Source organism: Mus musculus, chromosome 1 (genome assembly GCF_000001635.26).
Source record: "Mus musculus strain C57BL/6J chromosome 1, GRCm38.p6 C57BL/6J".
Taxonomy (NCBI): domain Eukaryota; kingdom Metazoa; phylum Chordata; class Mammalia; order Rodentia; family Muridae; genus Mus; species Mus musculus.
The window spans coordinates 94623439-94630237 of NC_000067.6; positions in this window are offsets into that span (position 1 = coordinate 94623439).

A 6799-nucleotide genomic window follows, 5' to 3' on the forward strand; every position below is an offset into this window, starting at 1 on the left:
AGGGATTGGATAAAGACATCCCATTTCTCTAGATATTGTGATTGATAATTTTACTGGGTATAGTAGTAATATCTGTGGTATTTTAGAGTTGTAGAATTTCTGTCAGTGCTCTTATGGCTTTCAGTGTCTCCACTGAAAAGTCTAGTGTTATTCTAATAGGTCTGCCTTTATATATTATCTGGTCTTTTTCTTTATACTTTGGTCTTGCAAGTTTTAATATTTTTTCTTTATTCTGAATGTTTTGTGTTTAGATTATTATGTTTTGGGGAATTTCTTTTCTTTTCCTGTCTATTTGGCATTGTCTATGCTTTTGTATCTCAACAGGCATGTCCTCCTTCGTATTGTAGTTATTTTCTTCTATTATTTTGTTGAAAATATTTTATGTGCATCTAACTTGGGTTTCTTCTTCCTCTATCCCTATTGTTCATAGATTCTGGCTTTTTATAGTGTCCCAGATTTCCTGGAAATTTCGTGCCTAGAGTTTAGATTTAATACTTTTAAAAATTAAGCTATCCATTTTTCTACCTCGTTTTCAATGCCTAGGACTCTCCCTTCCATGACTTATACTCTGTTGGTCAGGCTTACCTCTGGAGTTTTGTTTGACTTCCTAAATTTTTTATTTCCAGTTTTATTCAGTGATAAAACTGGTTTTCTTTGGTGATTCTATTTCTATTTCCATGCCTTTACTTGCTTTCACTATTCCACTTCTCTGTATGATTTTTGTTTTCATGGAGTTAATTATTGATAGGCCCTTTAAGGTGCTGAGGGTGCTATCACTGTTGAGTTGGACTTGTGCTTTAGCTATATTACATTTCTCAGGGCCTACTATAGTAGGGTTAATGAGTTCAGTTGAGGACTATTATCCTGCATGTCAATAATTGCGGCTTTGTGCTGTTCTCTAGGCACCTCAGGTTGGGATGATTGAATTAATTCTAGGCGTTGATGTTTAGGATTGCCTTCATAGGGTAGGGATAGCCATTTTTTATTGCTGTTGCACTCTCTAGATCTTAGGAATGTGTGATGATTGTGGGTAGTGTGATTGGATGGGCTTTGTAGGTCCATGGTGACAGTCAAGTAGAGAGGTGGGTTAGAGGAAGAGTGAGGAGAGCCTTAGGAATGAGTGAGGGGATCCTCTTCTCACTTAGAGGAACAGCATCCAGGGAGCTGCAAGTGTGACTCTAAGAGGAGATCCTGTCAGTGAGTTACAGTGAGGTCTTGAGAATCAGGGATAAAGATCTATGCAGACCCTGGGTCTGAACCACAAGTTAGAATCTGCAGTGGATGGAGTTGAGATAGGAGGTGAGGCATGTGTAAGAAGGTTGTCACCTAGCTGAGGCAAGAGTGGAAAGTTCCTAAAGCCAGACAGGAAGGATAAAGTGGTTCATCCACGCGAGACCACTGTAGAGAGTGTTTCTAGCTATTGGCAACTGACACCAAGGGATGGGGGAAGGAGGAAAGCTGAGTTTGCAGTAAGTTTTAGTGGTATCTCCCGGGGATGGGAATGGGGGAGGGTTGAGACCCTGCAACTATCTGCCTGGAGCTGGGGATGAGCCTGGCAAGATTGCCATGGAGGACAGGAAAGATATTAGAGATCCTGAGTCCTACCCTAGGGTAGCCACTGGAGACCTTGGGTATAAATTGTTTCTTAGGCATTGATAGCTGACAAAAAACTGAGTTTTCTGCAAGGATTGGTATAGTTCTCAGGGACTACCAGTAACTAGGGAGGCAAGGCTTCTGCAAGCACCTGTACAGGGGTGGAAGAGACTGGATAGTCTGTCATGGATGGCAGGAATGAGAGTGCAAATCACCTTCTCAAGTCCAGACCAGGTGTGGTGACTCTAAAAATTTTCTTAACTGACAGAAAATATCGCTCACTACATCACGAATAATCCTAAATCAAATCGCTGCTTGTCTTGTCAACTAATTGTGATGCTGTTTGTCATGCTGCTTTCCTTTCTGTTAGAACAGCAATAATCTCCTTGTAAGCAGAAAACACTGCTACAGGTTTGGATCATTTTGTTTGCACATTATTTCATAGACATTGAAAATACAGCCATTTGCAATGTGCAGTTAACAGCACTGGCTGTGTGAGGGAATGGTGGGGACGATCAACTAGAAATCCTTTCTGGGTTCCCAAGCTGGGGATTTGTCCATTAGTAAGCTTCTCACTGTAGTATTTCAACTCCCCCTGTGTCAGGTTTTATAGCAAGTATTCTGTCCTGGGTAGTGGTACCATTTCATTCCGCTATATAATTAAGATAGAATGCACACGCAAGTGATTTGTAGCACTCGAGGAGTGGTAATTAAGTCTGCTACTTTCACACGGCCAGGTATTTATTTTTTCTCCTCCAACATTTAATGAAACAAACTGTTTAATTACCTGAGAAGCTGTATCTGTCTCTTAGGAATTAAAGTTTGCATCTAAGTGAAGGTGAACGTAGCCATCCAAGTGAGTTACTGGTCAAGCAAAGTGCTTGAATAACGAAAGCTCCTGCTGCTCATCATGTGTGTAACACATATTAAATAGAAACTGCATAGATGCTATCAGAAGTTCTTCTCAGTATGCTAGCTTTCTTATGTGTAGCGAGTGTGTGCATATGTGCATGGGTATGTGTGCAGGTGTGGCAGACAGGACAACTTTCAGGAGTCATTCTCTCCTACAGTGTGGTTCTCAGGGAATGAACTCACATCATCAGGTTTGGCAGAAAATGCCATTCTCCACGGAACCATCTTTTCAGAGATTATAAGGCTTTCTTAACTTTTTAAAAATTCCATATCAAATTCTTCTTTGGATCACAAATCCCAACTGAGAATTTCTTACTAGGTACTATTATTAGTCTTACCAAAAATTAACAGTTTTAAGACATTGCATCTTGTGAATAACCCAGAAGGTATAAAGAAAAACAAAAGCAAAGAAATGTCAAGCATTCCGGTGATTTCAGGGCGCACAAAAGCACATGCCATAACTGGTGGGGTTGGATGCTTTTACAGGTTTATTATCTATTGTCTTATGCTGATGTCAAGAGTCTGGCATTTACAAATAACAAGTAAAACTGTGACATTTTAGTTTTGACAAGATCTAATATAAAAACCTCTCTAAGAAACTTATTCAGATAGGAAAAACATAATAACAGATTATTAGAGCCACTATCTTTTTAATCTCTAATACTATAGACTAACAATAGCTATTTTCTATATAGATGATTCAAGTATCTCTCAGGAGACACACTTTCTTTAGAAGGACTCCTTTTAGATGCAAATGCATATTACAATTTCCAAGGGAGAAACATTATTAAAAGCAAGTGAGAAACAATACATAGAATATAGTGTGACATATTTTTACTATTTTACCCAATTCATATAATCTGTGTATGTGAAGCATACAAATCTAGGAGCAAGTGATTCTACATGTGCTGCTGATATTTATATATGGAAATGGCTTTATTTAATATTTTCTCTATCTGTCAACCAAATGCTTTCTGATATTATACTCTAATTTTGCACAGTACAGAAACAGGAGGCATAGATGGCAGAGGGGGCGAGTTGCAGGCTTAGTTTAATGTCTCATTTTACTCGTTTTCTAGGTGTTGAGATAGAAACATTCTGAAAAATTCACTCCTATGCCTATAAATCTTCATAAAGGCAAATTCTATTGACTTTAACATCCAATTTTCTAGCAAGTTTGAAAGGTTTGAAATTGTACTTGAAAATGTCTCCTTTCTTGGCAGCAGTCAACAATAAATATTTGCCACGCAGTCTAAGACATTAGTATTAAATCCCAGTAAAATCACAATTCAGTGCATGAAGATTAAAATGTAGATTCCGTTTACAGTTAGCAATGTCTTCTTTCCATTAGTGTGCCAAATACAGAAACCCAGACATCATTTTTGCTGCCATCCTGTAGCATAAAACTAGTAAACATTTTATGTGACCTACTACTGTGTGTGTATCGAATTAAACTTCCTGTCAGTCAATATATCCCTAATTGCTTTATTAAAGAAGCGTCTGTAAGGCTTGAGGGATGACTCAGTGGTTAGAGCAATGGCTGGTCTTTCTAAGGTCCTGAGTTCAATTCCCAGCACCCATATGACATTTCACAATGTCTTGTAAATGTAGTGCTATGGGCTCTGATGCCCTCTTGTGATATGCATGCATAATTTAGACTAACACTCATATACATAAAATGAATAAATAAATCTTTTCTTAAAAGAAACACAAGCCGGTAACTAAAGACAAAAGGAAATATCTGTAGATTACTTATGTTTTGTTCTATTTTCCAGGGAAGGATTATATCTGTGTCCCTTCCTTGGTTCCCACTCTTGTGCTTCCTTTTTTCTCCCTCACTGTAAAATAGTCATGATTATTCTTTATCTTGGCTGCTACAGTTTCATTTTCCCTTGATTTCCCATTTACAGGATGGAGTACTTTCCCTGTGTCTAGCTATTATTGTCAGCTGGCTTCTTCATCTGTCATGCTGACCCATCTTTCTTCTCCTGAAGCCTTCTATCAATTTTTCGTTGCATTGAACATCAAGTCTGCGATATTCTCATTATTTCCTAAATCCTTTTCACCAAGAAGAGGACACTATTTTCCTCTCTACATTGCCCCATCTCCTAGCTCCTTCTTTTTACTTCAAATTCATCTCCACAAATGTAGATAATTTGAATTATTAACATTTAAAATATATTTGTTTATTTCTAATGCTGCGCCCAATAACATTCTCTCTTTCTCTCTTTTTAAATAAAACATGTATTTGTTTTCCATATTCTCTTATCTTACACATGATCTGAAATTCAGTTTTGTTGATTTTTACAATCATAAATGTGTAAAGGATAAAATGTGATTTCCTTGCATTATGGTTTCATCTCTCCTGAAAGTGATACAGTGAGAATAATGAATGTATTTAAGGAACCTACACAAGTCCATCACCAACAAGTATGTTACAGAAAATATTTTATCATATGTCCAGTTCTTGGTGTCTATATTAGCCAATTGATATATTGTATAGAAAATTTAGATGTTTGTGCTTTAATTTTGAAGTCTGAAACTTCTGAAATATTTTTCTTTGGAAATAGAAAGTGATACATTTTGGTTGTTATTGCTGGTCATAATATTCTTAAGAGCAAAGAATGTGCTAAACAGTTACTCAAAAAAAATTAAAAATATTTTAAAATCAGTGTCATCTTTATTTTGAGAAACTATAATTATAACATTTTCTTTTTCTCTTTTCTTCTAAACTCTCCCACATGATTCTTCTTGTTCTTTTTCAAATTTATGACCATTTTTCCATTAATTATCTTTACACATTTATTTTGTATGTATATGTATGTATGTATGTATGTATGTATGTATGTATGTATCTATCTATCTATCTATCTATCTATCTATCTATCTATCTATCTATCATCTATCTATCATCTATCTATCCATGTGATCTTAAATACACAAACACAACCTGCTTGGTCCATATAATGTTACTTATAATTATGTGTCTTCTGGGCTGACATTATTTTATTAAGAAACACAAATTTTCATTTTTAGGAGGACAGAGAGCCTATAATTGTCCCTAAACAAGAAAACTTTTTTTGCACTTGGTCTTCTTATGATTCCTATTTAATCAAAGTTATAGATTCAAGACCCTAACAGTAAGAATTTTCATTTATATATCTTAAAATCCATCTCAATAAAGTATAATTTTAGGAGTAAAATTTCAGTTTCTTACTGTCTTTTCGGATAGCTCAGCTGGATTATCCCTTTATTATTCCAGAGAAGACTCTCTCAAACCATTTTATTTGCTGTGCCCCCACATTAACATTATCAATTAAAAACATATTCATATTATATCATTTAACATCTGTTGGGACCATGGTTAAAGGGTTTCCTGCTCTATGTGGGGACAGGAGCCTCCTGTGATAGTGTAGGTTTTGAACTTTTGCAATTTTGAGATGAATTTGGCTGTTATTCATACTCTAACATTTTCTAGATCTTAAATAGTCTTTGAGAAAGAGTTATCGGGGCCAAGTGTGACAGGAATGCTTTTGGCAACAACAATAAAACTCCAGCATGAACTTGATATTCTCTATTGTGAACAGGAGTGAGAAAGGAATTAACCATTGCACCAGCAGGAAGATAATGTTAGGGAGAGGGGCTCAGGTCATTCACTTTGTGGTTTTTTCATTAGAGCATAGTCCTTGAAAACATTTTCTTTCTCCTCCTTTCTCCGTTTTTCCTTTTTTATTCATAACAGAAGAGTTCGTTGTTAGATCAACTTTTCCATGAGCTACTTAATATCTGTTCCTTATCAACCAAACCTTGTCACTTGGTCCTATTTCAACCTCTTTAACCTTCTGCATATTTTGTAGTCAACAAAACTACCAAATTTGTGTTGCAAATTGCCATTGCAGAATAGTATCGCAATATGCAAGTGCTTATCAGACCCAAGATGTTTGGAATCTCATTTCTCACTTAGGTTTTTATGATAGATTTACCTGTATACTCCATGGTTCTTGATGAAAAAGTTAACCAGTTTCTACTTAATAAGTGAGCAATATTCTTCATAAAAATGTCTAGTGAGGACTTAGTGACCCCAATTTTATTATTTATAATGTTAACGGTGCTTGAATAATGCATTGTGATAGAAATGTGTATCTCAGTTAGCAGGACAGAAACCATGTAAACTCAGAATATGAAGAGAGAACTGGTTTGTATACTTATTAAATTTCAGAAATTTTGTCACCGATGATCATAGGCAAGCACTGGCCATTTATCTACACCACAAAAAAAAAACAAAAAAAAAAAA